Here is a 16,254-nt window from a genome sequence, read left to right as displayed (position 1 = left end):
AGTACTAAGGGTAAAGGACCTCGTCAGAGACGGGGGGCCTTCCTTTTCTGCTCATAAGAAATTTTTTCGCTCCGCGGGCGATAAATCAAAGCCCTCCAAAACTCCTTCAGGAGGTTTCAAGGGGCGCTGGTCGGGCAAACAAAAGTCCGGCTCTGCCAGACCTGAAGATAAGACTACTAAAAGCCTGAAGGTACGCCCCCACCCATACCTGGGGTGGGGGGACGTCTTCGCCGGTTTCCAGATCCATGGCTTTCCAGAATCCCGGACAAGTGGGTTCGCAAAGTCATACGGTCAGGTTACAAGATGGAGTTTCAATCACTCCCACCGGTGCGATTCTTCCCTTCCAATATCCAACTATCCCCGGATCGCCTAGAGGCTTTGCGGGGGCGGTCACGGATTTAATGCAACAAGGAGTGGTGGTCCACGTTCCTTGGACAGAGCGTTTTCAAGGGTTTTATTCGAACCTTTTCACAATACCCAGAAAAGAGGGCAAGGTGCATCCAATTCTGGACTTAAGAGCACTCAATCTTTTTGTCAAGGTACAAAAATTCAAAATGGAGTCCATTCGCACAGTAGCGGCCTCCCTGCATCAGGGGGATTTTTTAGCGTCCATAGACATCAAGGATGCCTATCTTCACATTCCCATTTACGCAGGACATCCGCGTTTCCTGCGTTTTTCCGTAGAGGAGAACCATTATCAGTTTGTGGCGTTACCCTTTGATCTCGCCTCGGCTCCCCGGGTCTTCACAAAGGTGTTGGCCCCAGTTTGGCGCTGTTGCGACAACGAGGCATAGCGATTCTAGGTTACCTAGACCATCTTCTGCTCCGTGCGGAGTCTCCGCAGACTCTATTACTAAACTTAGAGATCACCATGATCTCTTTGCAAGAGTTCGGGTGGCTGGTGAACCTGCAGAAGTCATCTCTGGTTCCCACCAGGAGGCTGGAATATCTGGGTCTAATTTTAGACACATCCAGGGCAAGAGTGTTTCTCCCTGCGGGGAAACTCCAGAAGATTCAATCAATGATTCAGTTGTTACTATCCGACAACTGGCCTTCCCTTCGGACTTGCATGAGGGTCCTGGGTTTGATGGTGGCTTCCTTCGAAGCAGTACCTTTTGCCCAGTCCCATACCTGAATCCTTCAAAAAGAGATACTTCCCAAATGGAATCGGAATCCAGATTCCCTAGACAATCGGATCCGACTGAGCGAGCGGACCAGGGAGTCTCTGGTCTGGTGGCTTCGGTCTCCGATGCTCAGCCAGGGGAAGTCATTTCTTCCAATATACTGGACGATTGTCACCACGGATGCCAGTCTATCCGGGTGGGGAGGAATTCTCGGCAAATTATCTGCTCAGGGGCTTTGGTCCCTGGAAGAGTCCAGGTTACCGATAAATGTATTGGAACTGAGAGCGATCAAACTTTGTTTGATTCACTGGACCGAGCAGCTCCAGGGCAGCCCGGTTCGGATCCAGTCAAACAATGCCACAGCAGTGGCTTATGTCAATCATCAAGGGGGCACCAAGAGTGTCCTGGCGGCCATAGAAGTGGCCAGCATTCTTCGTTGGGTGGAACGATTTGTTCCCGCTCTCTCGGTGTTCGTTCCGGGGGTGGAAAATTGGCAGGCAGATTATCTCAGCCGTCAGATTCTGGATCAAGGGGAATGGTCTCTTCAGCCAGAGGTATTCCACAAACTGTGCCTTCGTTGGGGCACCCCGAATGTGGATCTGTTGGCATCTCGGCTCAACAGGAAAGTGCGGAGGTCTTGTGACTCGCTCCCGCGATCCTCTAGCAGACGCGCTGATCGCCCCGTGGGGGCAGTATCAGCTACTATATGCCTTCCCTCCTCTCAAGTTGCTGCCGAAGCTTCTTCGCAGGATAGAGGTGGAGGGAATCCCAGTTATCCTGGTAGCTCCGGACTGGCCTAGTCGGGCCTGGTACGCTGGCTTTAACGGCCTGGCTATTGAGACCCAGGTGCTGAAGGACAAGGGGTTGTCAACTTCAGTTATTCCTACTCTAATTAAAGCGAGGAAAGCGACTTCCAGAAAGATCTATCATCGCACATGGAAGTCTTATATCGCGTGGTGTGAATCTCTTGGGTTTCCTTCACGTTCTTATTCGGTGAACCGAATCTTGACTTTTCTGCAACAGGGGGTTGAGCAGAAGCTGACCTTGAGTGCTATCAAGGGTCAGGTTTCAGCATTAGCAATCTTCTTTCAGAAGCTTTTGGCTATTCATTCCTTGGTGCGGAATTTCATCCAGGGGGTGCGACACCTGGCTCCACCAGTGCGAGCACCCTTACCGTCCTGGGATCTTAATTTGGTGCTGTCCGTTCTTCAGAAACCTCCCTTTGAAGATATTGGGGAGATTCCCTTGCTTACGTTATCCCAGAAGGTGGCCTTCTTGGTGGCCATCACTTCTGCATGCAGGGTGTCAGAACTGGCCGCATTATCCTGTCGTTCCCCATATCTGGTGGTTCATAGGGATAAGGTTGTTTTTCGTCCGAAAACCATCCTTCCTTCCTAAGGTGGTTTCAGAGTTTCAGTTGAATGAGGACATTGTATTGTCTTCCCTGTGTCCTAAGCCCAGTCATCCTCGAGAATTCGCGTTGCATTCCTTGGATGTAGTTCGGGCGATCAGGGTATATTTGAATACTACGGATTAATTTCGTAAGACGGATTCACTGTTTGTGATCACGGATGGCCCTAAGAAGGGGTTGCCTGTTTCTGCCGCGACCATCTCTAGATGGATCAGACAGATGGTGGTATAGGCTTATTCTATCTAAGGGTCGGGATCCCCCGTTCCCTGTTAAGGCGCACTCTACTTGGGCGCTTAGTGCTTCCTGGGCCTTCCGCCATCAGGCGTCAGTGGTTCAGGGTTTAAGGCGACTACTTGATCGTCGGTTCATACCTTTTACAAAGTTGTATAAGGTTGATGTGATTGGCCGCAAGGTTCCTGCAGGCCGCTGTTTGAGGAGACTGTTGTTGTTGGGTAGATCTCATCTTTTTGCTCGATGAGTCCCTTGATGCTTCTGGTTGGCTCCGGTTGGGCCTTCTGGATTTTGATTTCTGTTCCCACCCCTCATTTGTGGCACTGCTTTGGGACGTCCCAATTTGATATTAATCAAATTGACAGACGTAGTACCCGCCCCTCTACTTTTGAGTTGGGTTGGGTTAAATTCTCTGACACTGCTTTGTGACATAACTGATTTCCTGTAGCAGAGAGGAAGAGGATATACCCTCTGGGACTGCCCCTAAGGTGGGGCCAGAACGTTTTCTTCTGCCTAGTGTCCTACTCCTGTAGAGGGCAGTATAACCCAATTTGATATTAATCAAAGAGGACTACGTCTGTCAATGAGCTAAGAGAAAAGGATTTTACGGTAAGATCTTACAAAAATCAATTTTTTATACTTACCTGCTCTGTGTAAGGTTTTTGCACAGAGCAGCCCAGATCCTCCTCTTCGGGGGTGCCCCAGCGTCGCTTCTGGCTCCTCCTCCTCTTCCTTCTTCGGGTGCCCCCACGGAGAGCCACTTTCCATGGGGGCACCCGTGCAGGCATGTTCCCGAGTTCTGCTGCGTCCATTGACACAGACAGGACTCGGCCCAGTCCCCCACTCTCTTGTCAATGGATTTGATTGACGGCAGCGGGAGCCAATGGCTCCTGCTGCTATCAATCTATCCAATAAGGACATGAGACAGCGGCTGGGGCTGCTGGGGTTATGCTCGTTGCTGGAAGGTTCAGGTAAGAATAACGGGGGTCTGGGGGGCAGCTGCAACCCAGGATTTTCACCTTAATGCATAGAATGCATTAAGGTGAAAAACTTGAGACTTTACAACTCCTTTAAGCATCTGATGGATGTGCTGGAAAAACAAGCCTCATCCATGGGGACCCTACCCCCCATCTTACAGAATTTAAAGGATCAGCTTGGTGCCAGATACCACAGCATTCCTTTAGAGGTTTAGTAGCATCCATGCCTTGACAGGTCAAACCTGTTTTGGTGGCAATGCAAACATATACATTTACTAAAAAGAAAAAAATATATAAAAGTAAGCGCAAGGGACATTAGTACCTTCAGTGAGGTGTGTCCCTTGTGCTGCTGTGTCCCAAATTAGGAGAAATCTTCCTCCTCTGATGCCTCCTTCACTGGAATATTTCCAAGCCAGGGTTTAACCACTTTAATACAGGGCACTTCCCTCCCTTCCTGCCCAGGCCAATTTTCCCCTTTTAGCGCTGTTGCAATTTGAATGACAATTGCGCGGTCATGCAACACTGTACCTACACCAAATTTGTCATTTTCCCCCCACAAATGGAGCTTTCTTTTGGTGGTATTTGATCACCTGTGCGATTTTTTACTTTTTGCTAAACAAATAAAAAAAGACCGAAAAGTTTGAAAAAAAAAAAAGTTTTTTTGTATGTTATACAATTTTGTAAATAAGTTTTTTCCTGCACTGATGAGACTGCACTGACAGGCACTGATGGGGTGGCACTGATGGGGTGGCACTGATGGGGTGGCACTGATGGGGTGGCACTGATGGGGTGGCACTGATGGGGTGGCACTGATGGGGTGGCACTGATGGGGCGGCACTGATGGGGCGGCACTGATGGGGCGGCACTGATGGGGCGGCACTGATAGGCGGCACTGATATGCAGCATTGGTGGGCACTGATAGGCGGCACTGCTGGGCACTGATAGGCGGCATTGATGGACACTGATAGGTGGCACTGATGGGCACTGATAGGTGGCACTGACGGGCACTAATGGGCAATGATAGGCGGCACTGGTGGGCACTGATGGGCACTGGGTGGCACTGACGGGCGGCACTGATGGGCACTGATAGGCGGCACTTGTGGGCAATAATGGGCACTGGTGGGCGACACTAAAGGATAGCAATGATGGGCACTTGTGGGCAGCACTGATAGGGAGGACACTGGTGGGCATCACTGATGGGGAGGGCAATGGGGGGCTCCCTAAGCCCTGATTGCCATCCCTGGTGGCCATAGTGGGCATCCCTGGGGTCATAGTGGGCATCCCTGGGGTCATAGTGGGCATCCCTGGTGGATCTAGTGGCATCCCCCCCCCGAGGGTCTGCACAGGTAATCAATGATCTGATTACCAGTGCCGACCCCCCCCCCCCCCTGTCAGGGGAGCCGCCGATCGGCGCTCCTTTACTCGTGCCTGTCAAGCACGAACTAAGGAAAGCCGATCAACGGCTGTTCCTGTTTACTATGTGACCAGCCGTGATTGGACACGGCTGATCACATGGTAAAGAGCCTCCGTCAGAGGCTCTTTACCGAGATCGGAGATGCAGGGTGTCAGGCTGACACCTCGCATCACCGATCGCCCAGAGCTGTGTTATCTTGCTGCCGTCATATGACGTCCGGTCAGGATAACACAACCACATTCCCGCCGTCAATTTGTAATAGGGCGGGCGGGAAGTGGTTAATAGAACCAAGGGAGCTGTGACAGGCTATAGTACTGGCTTCTATGAATGGAAGAGCTGGGAAAAAAAGGCAGGTATAGTCAAGCACTCTTAATTAGTGCCTGTGATAGCTCCCTGAGGCTAGGTTTACACTTGTGCAGCTGTGCAAGCTAGATTTTGCACGGGCACAGCAGCCCACTCATTTGAATAGGCTGTTGTGCCTCCTGAAAACACAGGGAAAAGTTAACTGCACCTTTTTCTGAAAATGAAGCCTGATAACAAACTGCAAATGGAGTGCAGTTCCCAGTGAAGGGAAGTCATGCTGCGGTTTCCAGTGCATGGGATGCCTTTAGGATTAATGGCACCCCCATGCATCTCCTAAACTGCAGTGTGTTTTTGCCTGTGGGTGATTGCGGGTTAGGGTCCCGCAGTGGCAACTACCCAAAGAAGTGTAAACCTAGCCTTGGTTCTATTAACCTGAAGATTGCAAGGGTGGCGGGACATCAAAAGAGGAAGACTTTTGCAGAGCAGCAAAAGGGACACCTCTCACAGAGGGTAAGGAATGTCCCTTGTGCCTTTTCTTTTTAAGCATAAGCCAATGTTGAAAAATCTTCAAATATATTTTTTGACCTGGAGTTAAAATCAAACAACTGAAATACAGTTGAAATTCCCATCAGTTACCACCCAATGGCGTTCATTCCTGGATAGGAATTACGAATACTGCTATAAGTGTTTTAATATAAAATAACTTTGAACTGCAGCTTATGTACAGATTTTTCTGCTGCTTATTCACTGTTCAAGTTTATATATGCCAGTAAGACCTTTAAATGATTACTCGGGTATATAGTCATTTTTTTTTTTTTTTTATACTTACCGAGACCACCATATAGTTTAAAATTTTTTTTTTTTTTTAGACTATAGTAAACCAGCTTCGAGGGTGTCCCATGTGTGTAGACTTTCGTTTTATTTGTTGTATATTGTTGGCTTTCTTTTTAATTGTTTTACATTGTTGGCTCTTACAGGGCTGCTATTTATATACCGTATTTATCGGCGTATTACAAACAGCGGTGTAAAACAAGCACCTGGCTCTCTGCTTGGATCTGCGGTCCTGGCATTTTTTCCCTTTTCAATAGAACTTTTAACTTTTTCTTATTTTTGTTCGTATGTGAACTACAATCAACAGCTGGATTGGGCGACATACTGGATATGCTAGATTCTTATGGTCTTCCCAGTCTGGCCTGCAAGCGCGACACAACTATTAGCTCCGCGCTAGGTTGGCCGCGCCATAGCCCCACTGGACGGGGCTGGCCGGCGAGTGAAACACCTCGCAAGGTTGCATAGCCCTGCTCATGACAGCAGTCATGATCAGATTTGCAGAATACCTCAGGCCGCAGCACCCCATTCCAAGATGGTGCAGTGGACTGCTGGGAGTAGCGCCCGCCTGGTACCGTGTGGTAAGTAGTATCCCCCCTCCTTAGAATTACTTTGGTGGTCGTGGGCCCTCCCTGGGGATGGTAGGCCACTCCTTTTGTCCTCCCTCCCCCTCATACTCTTTCCCCCATCTCCACATCGGGTTTCCCCGTGTGTGGGTGCCCTCACCTGCCCCCTTGTCTCTCCCCCCCCCCCCCATCCCCTTTTGGGAGGGCACGGCTGCATTTGGGTAGGGGGGCTTGTCTGGTCTTGGGCCAGAGAGGGGTGAGTGGGTGCCGCTGTGGGCCCCCCCTTTTTAAGGGGGGGCCTGTACTTTGGTGCTGCGGGGGGGGGGGTCCCTGGGGGTTCCCTCCTGGTGGATGTCTCTTCCCTGGGGACCATTGGGGTCCTTGGTTCAGTGCAGGGCCACCATTTAGCAGTGGATTCTGCATTCCTGGCTTCGGTGGCCATGTTTGTGTAGTCCAGCGGTCATGTTTTGGGTTTCTGATAGAGAATAACGGCAGCCGGCGGCCATTTGTAGTCTGAGTGCGGGGGGCCTCTAGTGTCGGCGTTTTCTTTTCCATCGCAGTGTGGCAGGCTCTTTGGTGCTCTCCAGCTCCGGCATGTTCAATCTCTGGGGTATACGATTCTTCCTCGGCTGGATTAGCCCCCTTTCTGACCAGTCTCTACTTTGCGATTCGGCACTGCGTTATTTTGACGGACAATTGCGCGGTCGTGCGACGCTGTACCCAAATAAAATTGAGATCCTTTTTTTCCCACAAATAGAGCTTTCTTTTGGTGGTATTTGATCCCCTGTGTTTTTTTTTTTTTTTTTTTATTGGCGCTATAAACAAAAATAGAGCGACAATCACAGGAACACTCTGTACAATACTGTCACCAGGAGAAGCAAAGTAAATGTTGGTAAATGAGGAGCATCTGTATTCAATTTGTATACCCAGCTGTGTGCTAGCCTCACAGAAGTTGATATTCAGTGAATGCAGGCTTTTATCTTATTTACTAAAATTTTCTTTATTCATAACCATTTCTTTTATCTATTAATGTGCTCCAACAATCGATAACAGGATAAAGTAATTTCTCTGTCGCTCATTGACAGACGTAGTCCTCGTTGATTAATAACAACTCGGGTTATACTGCCCTCTACAGGAGTAGGACTAGACAGGAAAGAAAACATTCTGGCCACACCTTAGGGGCAGTCCCAGAGGGTATATCCTCTCTCTCTCTGCTACAGCAAATCAGTTTTTTTTCTGTCTAGTTAGGAGTAAGGACCTAGATGCCTTGCTAGGATCTTCGGTCCTGGCAGGAATTTTTTCTTAGATTTTTTTAGACAGCTTTTTTCTCCAGTGTTCCTGTGAGATCTTCAAGCAAGCAAGCAAGCTGTAACTGGGCGACGGTCTGGATGTTGAGATCCAGTGGTCACCCCAGTTCAGCCTACGAGTGCGTACAGGCCATAGCTCCGCGCTGGGTCGGCCGTGACATAGTCCCACTGGACGGGGACTGACCCTGCGAGTTAAACGTCTCGCCTGAACGCCAAATGACCAACAGAGTCACGGCGTCCGTATTGGTCGACAGTCCCCCCACCCCGGTGGAGAGGGGTTCAGTCAGGAGTGGGCGCCCGCCTGGTTCCGATATGGTGAGTAGTATGTTCCCCCTCCCCCCCTGTCGGGTTTGTGGTGGACGCGGGCCCCTCTCTGGAATGGTAGGATGGGTCTCCCCTCTATCCTATAACAGGTCACAGATCCCCCAATTTGAGTGTGATTTTTTTTGTGAACAAAAACCAGGAGGCTTGGTTTGGGAGCTGACGATCTAGGTCATTGCAAAACTGTAAGGGTGACTGAAGTCAGTGGCAGTACTATAAGGGGCATTACTATTGACAGGGTTCATACGGTCCTGGAAATCCTGGAAAAGTTTTGGAATTTTTAGATGACACTTTCCAGGCCTGGAAAGGTCATGGAAAATTAGGAAACACACTAGGTTTTGGAAAAGTCATGGAATTAAATTACTGTGGAGGAGCGGATGCTTAATTATTTTAATTATTTTATGATAATTATATTGCCACATACTGTATTTACATTTCGCTGTATTAGTGTCCTTCCGGGTCCACTGTATGCGCATGCTGTCATTGACCAGCAGCACCCGAAGAGATGACCCAATGAGGCAGCGTGGAGGGCCGGCCGCGGTTTGCCTGGAGACACTGTGACTGGCTAGCAGCAGCAGTAACAGCCGGGAGATTATCAACCAATGAGGCAGCGGAAGTGTCACTGGAGGGCGGGTCGGCCGCATGAACGTGATGATGACGCGGAAGGGGGCGGTAACTGTTACTGCTGGTGCTAGCCAGTCACAGTGTCTCCAGGCAAACCGCGGCCAGCCCTCCCCGCTGCCTGATTGGGTCATCTCCTCGGCTGCTGCTGGCCAGTGACTGACAGTAAGGGCAAACTGTGGACCCGGAAGGACACCTACCTGTACCAGTGCTATACGCTGAATATAAAAATGCCCCCCCCAGTGTTCTTTAGCCCCCCCAGTGTTCTTTAGTCCCCTTCCAGTGTTCTTTAGCCCCCCCCCCCGTGCTCTTCAGCTCCCCACAGTGCTTTTCATCTCTTCCCCCCCCCCCCCATGCTTTCTGGCTCCCCCAGTGCTCTCCAGCTCCCTGGCTCCCCCCTCAGTGATTTCCGGTTCCCCCCAGACAGTGCTCTCCAGCCCCCTCCCCCTCTCCCCCTGTGCTCTCCATCCCCCTGGTTTTCCATGCTCTCCCCCCCCCCCGCGCCTTCCAACCCCCCTGCAATGCTTTCCAAACCCCCCCTTAATTCTCTCCAGTCCCCCCCTCCATGCCCTTCAGCTCCTCCAGTGCTCTCTGCTTCCCCTGTGCTCTTCTATCTTCTATCATGTCTGCAGTCTCTGACCTTCTCTTGTATCATGTCTGCAGTCTCTGACTACCTCCTGTATCATGTCCGCAGCCTCTGACAACCTCCTGTATCATGTCCGCAGCCTCTGACTACCTCCTGTATCATGTCCGCAGCCTCTGACTACCTCCTGTATCATGTCCGCAGCCTCTGACTACCTCCTGTATCATGTCCGCAGCCTCTGACAACCTCCTGTATCATGTCTGCATCCTCTGACCACCTCCTGTATCATGTCTGCATCCTCTGACTACCTCCTGTATCATGTCCGCAGCCTCTGACAACCTCCTGTATCATGTCCGCAGCCTCTGACTACCTCCTGTATCATGTCCGCAGCCTCTGACAACCTCCTGTATCATGTCTGCATCCTCTGACCACCTCCTGTATCATGTCTGCATCCTCTGACCACCTCCTGTATCATGTCTGCAGTCTCTGACCACCTCCTGTATCATGTCTGCAGCCTCTGACCTTGTCCTGTATCATGTCTGCAGCCTCTGACCTTGTCCTGTATCATGTCTGCAGCCTCTGACCTTGTCCTGTATCATGTCTGCAGCCTCTGACCTTGTCCTGTATCATGTCTGCAGCCTCTGACCTTGTCCTGTATCATGTCTGCAGCCTCTGACCTTGTCCTGTATCATGTCCGCAGCCTCTGACCTTCTCCTGTATGATGTCCGCTAAATGTCGCTAAATGTACAGTGTGTGTCGTAAAACGTTTGACATTTCGAACATGGGAGAGGCAGCGCTGTCTAGCCACGCTAAAGGTGCAAAGCACCAGTCTGCAGCTGCGTCCTTGACAGCTTCTAATCTGATCGCTGGCTTTTTCACCCGTGCGCCTAAAGTGACACCGGCTCCCAGCTGCGGCAGCGGTGCTTCCATCTCATCCACTGTAAAACAAGGGACCATTTTGAGTCACGCTGTATCCAGAAACGAAACCCTAACTGCAGAGGTACTGTACACTACAAAGATTGTCATTTATTTTAGTAAAAATATGCTGGGTGTGACACGGATTTTCTTCTTATTTAACATGTATACATAGACATTTCATGAAACATTAGGTCAGGAATATTTACGTGAAGTCATGGAAAAGTCATGGAATTTTATTGGTGAAAATGTGTATGAACCCTGTATTGAAGTAAAAGGTATCCTACCTGTCAGAGGTGTACACAGGCCGATGCCTAATGGGGAGGTCACTGCAGTCCAGATCGCCATTCCTCCAGCAAAGGGTCACTTCGGAAGGACAGAGGGCTGCCTCCCAACGGCCCACGGACCGCATGCGGCCCGCCAGGGTCCTGTACCGCCGGCCAGGCTTATCACCATTCAGGGTGAAGGTTGTGGGGCCGAGATACTCCCGCAGGCCACCAGGCCGAACATAGACATCCCGCAGGCCGCTGCTAGCGCCGCTATCCGATACAGGCCGCCGCCATTGTCTTACAGATCGCACGAGGCCGCCATATTGGCGTAGCCTCGTGTCTCCAGCATGGGGGCGGCCATGTTTGAGGTGACCAAACACCTCGAGGAGCTATGGGGAGGCGCCGGAAGACGTGTAAAGGGGCGGAGCCGCCTCCTTTTTACCCGGGAAAGCCAGCCAAAGACTTCCTGTCTGTAATAGACAGTGCTGGAACAGGTTGTATTGAAACTTCTGAGCATCAAGTGGTGAGCCTTGGGGTCTCTCTCTCTCTCTCTCGCTCTGTAGGGGTCCCTAAGCAGGTAACACTGAGGGGCGCTGTGGCGCTGGGGGTCTAAAAAAAAATAAAAAAATAAAAAAAATTTTTTTTTTTTTTTTTTTTGGCAAATTAATTTTTTCCGGCAAGTGTCTGGAATAATCATGGACCCAGCCACACAGGTACCCCCACCTGTTTCCCTCGAGGTGGCCGCAGGACCCTCCAGTTCAGAGTATGGATGCATTCACAGCAGTTTTGGAGTCTTTGGTGTCTCGGGTGGAGACGGCCTGTCAGGGACGGGGGTCAAGAAAGCGACCCCCGCCTACCCCTATGTCATCTGATACTTCAGATTCTGAGATGGTCATTGCAGCTGCAGGTCCCTCTGCAGGGGCTGTTGTCTCAGGTAAAGTTCCCTCAGACAGTGAGGAGGACGTTACTGCCTCCGCCATAGCACAAGAAGAAGCATTGGTGGACGCACTAGTTGTGGCGGTCCGGGAAACCTTAAGACTTGAGGTTTTACCGGCAGAGGCAACTGAGATGGAAATTCCCTTTGGTACTAGTAAACCTACCAAGACGGCGAAGGTTTTTCCCTTACCCAAATGTTTTGGTAATAAGATTAAAGAGGAATGGGATCATTCAAAACGTACCTTTGCTGTTTCCAAGCGCATTGCTAGACGCTATCCGTTTTGAGGAATCCCTCATTAAGAAATGGACGGTACCACCAGTGGTGGATCCACCTATTTCCAGACTGAATAAAGCCACTGTTATCCCGTTGGAGGACGCTCCGTCCTTTAAGGATCCGGTGGATCGGAAGATGGAAGCGGAGTCCCGCACTATTTTTTCCCTGATAGGGTCAGCCTTTAGACCAGTGATTGTCATTGGTTTAGTTTCACAGACATTAACGGAATGGGCAAGATTGGTACGCCATGACCTAAAAGGGAAAGGTATCCCCCAGGCAGCATCTGATTTGATGGAACAAATTATACAAGGACTGCAGTTCCTCTGTGACGCAGCCCTGGATGCCACCCCCTTGTTAGGGCATGCATCTATGTCAGCGGTAATCCTCAGACGTGTGCTGTGGTTAAAATGCTGGTCAGCGGATCTAGGTTCCAAAAAAGCCTTGGCGAATCTCCCCTTTCAGGGGAATCGCCTATTTGGGGCCACCCTAGATGAGATCATTAAGGATGTCACTGGGGGCAAGAGCACTTTTTTGCCGCAGGCTGCTAAAGCTAAAGGACCTCGTAACAAGCGTGGACCTTTCTTTGCCGCTCATAAAGGGTTCATTCGCTCCGCTGGGGCGAGCGGGAAAGGCAAATCCCCTCTAGGAGGGTTCAAGAGGCGCTGGTCGGGCAAACAAAAGGCCGACTCAGCCAAACCTGAAGTTAAGGCTAATACAGCCTGAAGGTGCGCCCCCACCCGGCTTGAGGGTGGGGACACGTCTTCACCGGCATTCAGAGCTAGAGCCTTCTTGAATCTCGGACTAAGGGGTTCAGGAGATCATACGATCAGGACACAAGATCGAGTATCGATCACTGCAACCGGTGCGATTCTTCCCTTCCAACATTTAGGTGCTACAGGGAGCGGTAGTTACCGTTCCCTGAACAGATCATTTTCTTTACCTTTTCCAAAGATTAGTCTCAGTTCCCTACAGGAATCTGATCCGGTTGAGCAAACAGACCAAGGAGCCTCTAGTCTGGTGACTTCGGTCTCTAATGCTCAACCAGGAGAAATCATCACTCCTGATAAGAATCAAGTTTCTGATAAATGTGTGGGAACAGAGAGCGATCAGACTTTGTCGGATTGCCTGGACCAGGCAGCTCTAGGGCAGCCTGGTTCGGATCCAGTCAGACAATATCAGGGTGATGACTTAGGTCGATCACCAAGGATTTCACCATCTGTGTCTTCATCAGAGCATCCCGAAGGTGGATCTGTTGGCATATCGGCTCAACAGGAAGGCGCGGAGGTTGGTAACGCGCGGCCGCGTTCCTCTAGCGGACGCAGCAGACGCGCTGAACGGCCTACAAAGGCAGTATCAGCTACTATACGTCTTCCCCCCCTCTCAAGTTTCTGCTGAGATTTCTCCGCAGGATAGAGATGGAGGGAACTCCAGTTATCCTGGAAATTCGAGGCTAGCCTCGTCAGGCCGACTTGGACATGCTAGTCGCGAACGCTCCTTGGAGACCTCCTCTCAGGGAGGATCTGCGGTCTCAAGGACCGATCTTCCATCGTGCTTTACAGTCGCTGGTTTTAATGGCCTGGCCATTGAGACCCAGGTACTGAAGGGCAGAGGGTTGTCAGCTTCAGTTATTCCTACTCTAATTAAAGCAAGGAAAGCGACTTCCAGCAAAGTCTATTATCGCACATGGAAGACTTATATTGCGTGGTGTGAATCTTTGGGATTTCCCCCACGTACCTATTCGGTGACCCGAATCTTGGCTTTTCTGCAAAAGGGGGTTGAGCAGAAACTATCCTTGAGCACCATCAAGGGTCAGGTTTCAGCATTAGCAATCTTCTTTCAGAAGTCTTTGGCTACTCATTCCCTGGTGCGGAATTTCATCCAGGGGTGCGGCACTTGGCTCCGCCAGTCCGCGCGCCCTTACCACCTTGGGATCTTAATTTGGTTTTGTCGGTTCTGCAGAAACCTCCCTTTGAAAATATCAGGGCGATTCCCTTGCTTACATTATCTCAGAAGGTGGCCTTCTTGGTGGCTATCACTTCTGCACGCAGGGTGTCAGAACTGGCTGCATTATCATGCCATTCCCCATATCTAGTGGTTCATAGGGATAAGGTAGTTCTTCATCCGAAGCCATCCTTTCTTCCTAAGGTGGTTTCAGACTTTCATCTGAATGAAGATATTGTGCTACCTTCATTGTGTCCTCAGCCCAATCATCCTCGGGAATATGCGTTGCATTCCTTGGATGTGGTTCGGGGCAATCAGGGTATACCTGAAGGCTACGGAAACGTTCCGTAAGACGGATTCACTTTTTGTGATCACGGATGGCCCCAGAAAGGGGTTGCCTGCATCTGCCGCGACTATCTCCAAATGGATTAGACAGACGGTGGTACAGGCTTATTCTATTAAGGGTCGGAATCCTCCGTTCCCTGTTAAGGCGCACTCCACTCGAGCGCTCAGTACTTCCCGGGCCTACCGCCATCAGGCGTCAGTGGTCCAGGTGTGCAAGGCGGTCACCTGGTCGTCGGTACATACCTTTTACGAAATTTTATAAAGTTGATGTGATGGCATCGGCGGATGCCTCATTTGGCCGCAAGGTTTTGCAGGCTAAACCTCGTCTACCTCGAGGGTTTTTTTCTGTTGGAATTTCAGTTGAGTCTCATCGTGTGATTGATGAGCCTTTAAAACTTCTAGTTGGCACCGGTTGGGCCTTCTAGATTGGATTTTGATTTCCATTTTCCCACCCCTCATTTGTGGTACAGCTTTGGGACGTCCCGAGTTGTTATTAATCAACGAGGACTACGTCTGTCAATGAGCGACAGAGAAAAATGGATTTTTGTAAATTCTTACCGTAAAATCCTTTTCTCTTAAGCTCATTGACAGACGTAGTACCCGCCCCTCTGTTTTTGAGTTGGGTTGGGTTAAATTCTCTAAACACTGCTTTGTGACATAACTGATTTGCTGTAGCAGAGAGAGAGAGGATGTACCCTCTGGGACTGCCCCTAGAATGTTTTCTTTCCTGTCTAGTCCTACTCCTGTAGAGGGCAGTATAACCCGAGTTGTTATTAATCAACGAGGACTACGTCTGTCAATGAGCTTAAGAGAAAAGGATTTTACGGTAAGATTTTACAAAAATCCATTTTTATATACAGTCACTGAATGCTAACATGCATTCTGCATGCCTTTTTAAAAAAAAAAAAAAGTTTTCAGGTTGGTTGTTGAATGATCTTGAGGATGACTGGCATACAAAATATGATAGGGGTTTTCATTGTTGGGGGCTGTGTTGATTGCAGTGGCGGCTGGTGCTCAAAACAGAACATGTAACAGGCATTGCTTTACGGCAAAAAATTGCGTGACTTTGAGGTCACAAAAGTGTGAAACGGGCCTTCAGTAATCAAGGTATAGCTTGCCCCCTTTCAATGCAGAGTGACCAGCGTGCCCCCTTTCAATGCAGAGTGACCAGCGTGCCCCCTTTCAATGCAGAGTGACCAGCGTGCCCCCTTTCAATGCAGAGTGACCAGCGTGCCCCCTTTCAATGCAGAGAGACCAGCGTAAGCGTGCCCCCCCCCCCCCCGCGCGCGCCAGACCGGTGCATTTACCGGCCTGGAACAAACCGTTGCTATCTTGCCCCTTTCTGTTTTGCTGAGGAAGGGTTAACATGCATGCCTGCTAGACAAGCCCACTCTTCCAGGGTGCCTTTTTGCCAGTGGCAGGGGAAGGTGGGCTGTCAAAGCTTCACCTAGAAATCTCTCACTGCCAATTGTTCAACCTCTGTGATCTCTGCCATGGACTCCCGTGCCTGACATGAAGCTGATACCAATGAGAAAACCGCTCGCTCTTCATACAAGATTTTCCCAGGGGTGGCTCAGCAACAAACTCCACCGTCCTGAGCCCGCAAACAATGAAAGCATTATTTTCAAAGTCACGAAACAAGATTTTTCTAAACCAGTAAGGGGGGGGGGGGGGGTGGAAATCAGGCTGTTATGAGCAACCGTGCAGACACAAATATACATTTAGAATCTTCTACACAATAAAGTTGGACTGCTGCAAACCACAGCAAAAAGGTCCTGCATGCAATTGTATGCAAAGTGACATGTTGCGAAAGCCCTGAGCGTAAGGGACGAAGGTACAGACAAAAGTCATGGAGAAAAAAAAAAGTCCAGGCGAAACTTACCCATTC

The 16,254-nt window shown here is 50.1% G+C and overlaps 1 protein-coding gene across 2 annotated transcripts in view; it reads left to right on the top strand.

Annotated features, from left to right (window-relative positions):
- The window catches only part of ABCC1 (ATP binding cassette subfamily C member 1 (ABCC1 blood group)), an 891,484-nt gene that overhangs the window by 137,855 nt on the left and 737,375 nt on the right, over positions 1-16,254 (top strand). The window lies entirely within an intron of this gene.

Source organism: Pelophylax lessonae, assembly GCF_965119305.1.
Source record: "Pelophylax lessonae genome assembly, chromosome: 6".
Lineage (NCBI taxonomy): Eukaryota > Metazoa > Chordata > Amphibia > Anura > Ranidae > Pelophylax > Pelophylax lessonae.
The sequence above is the reverse complement of the archived record's forward strand: the minus strand, read 5'-3'. Positions and strand labels throughout refer to the sequence as shown.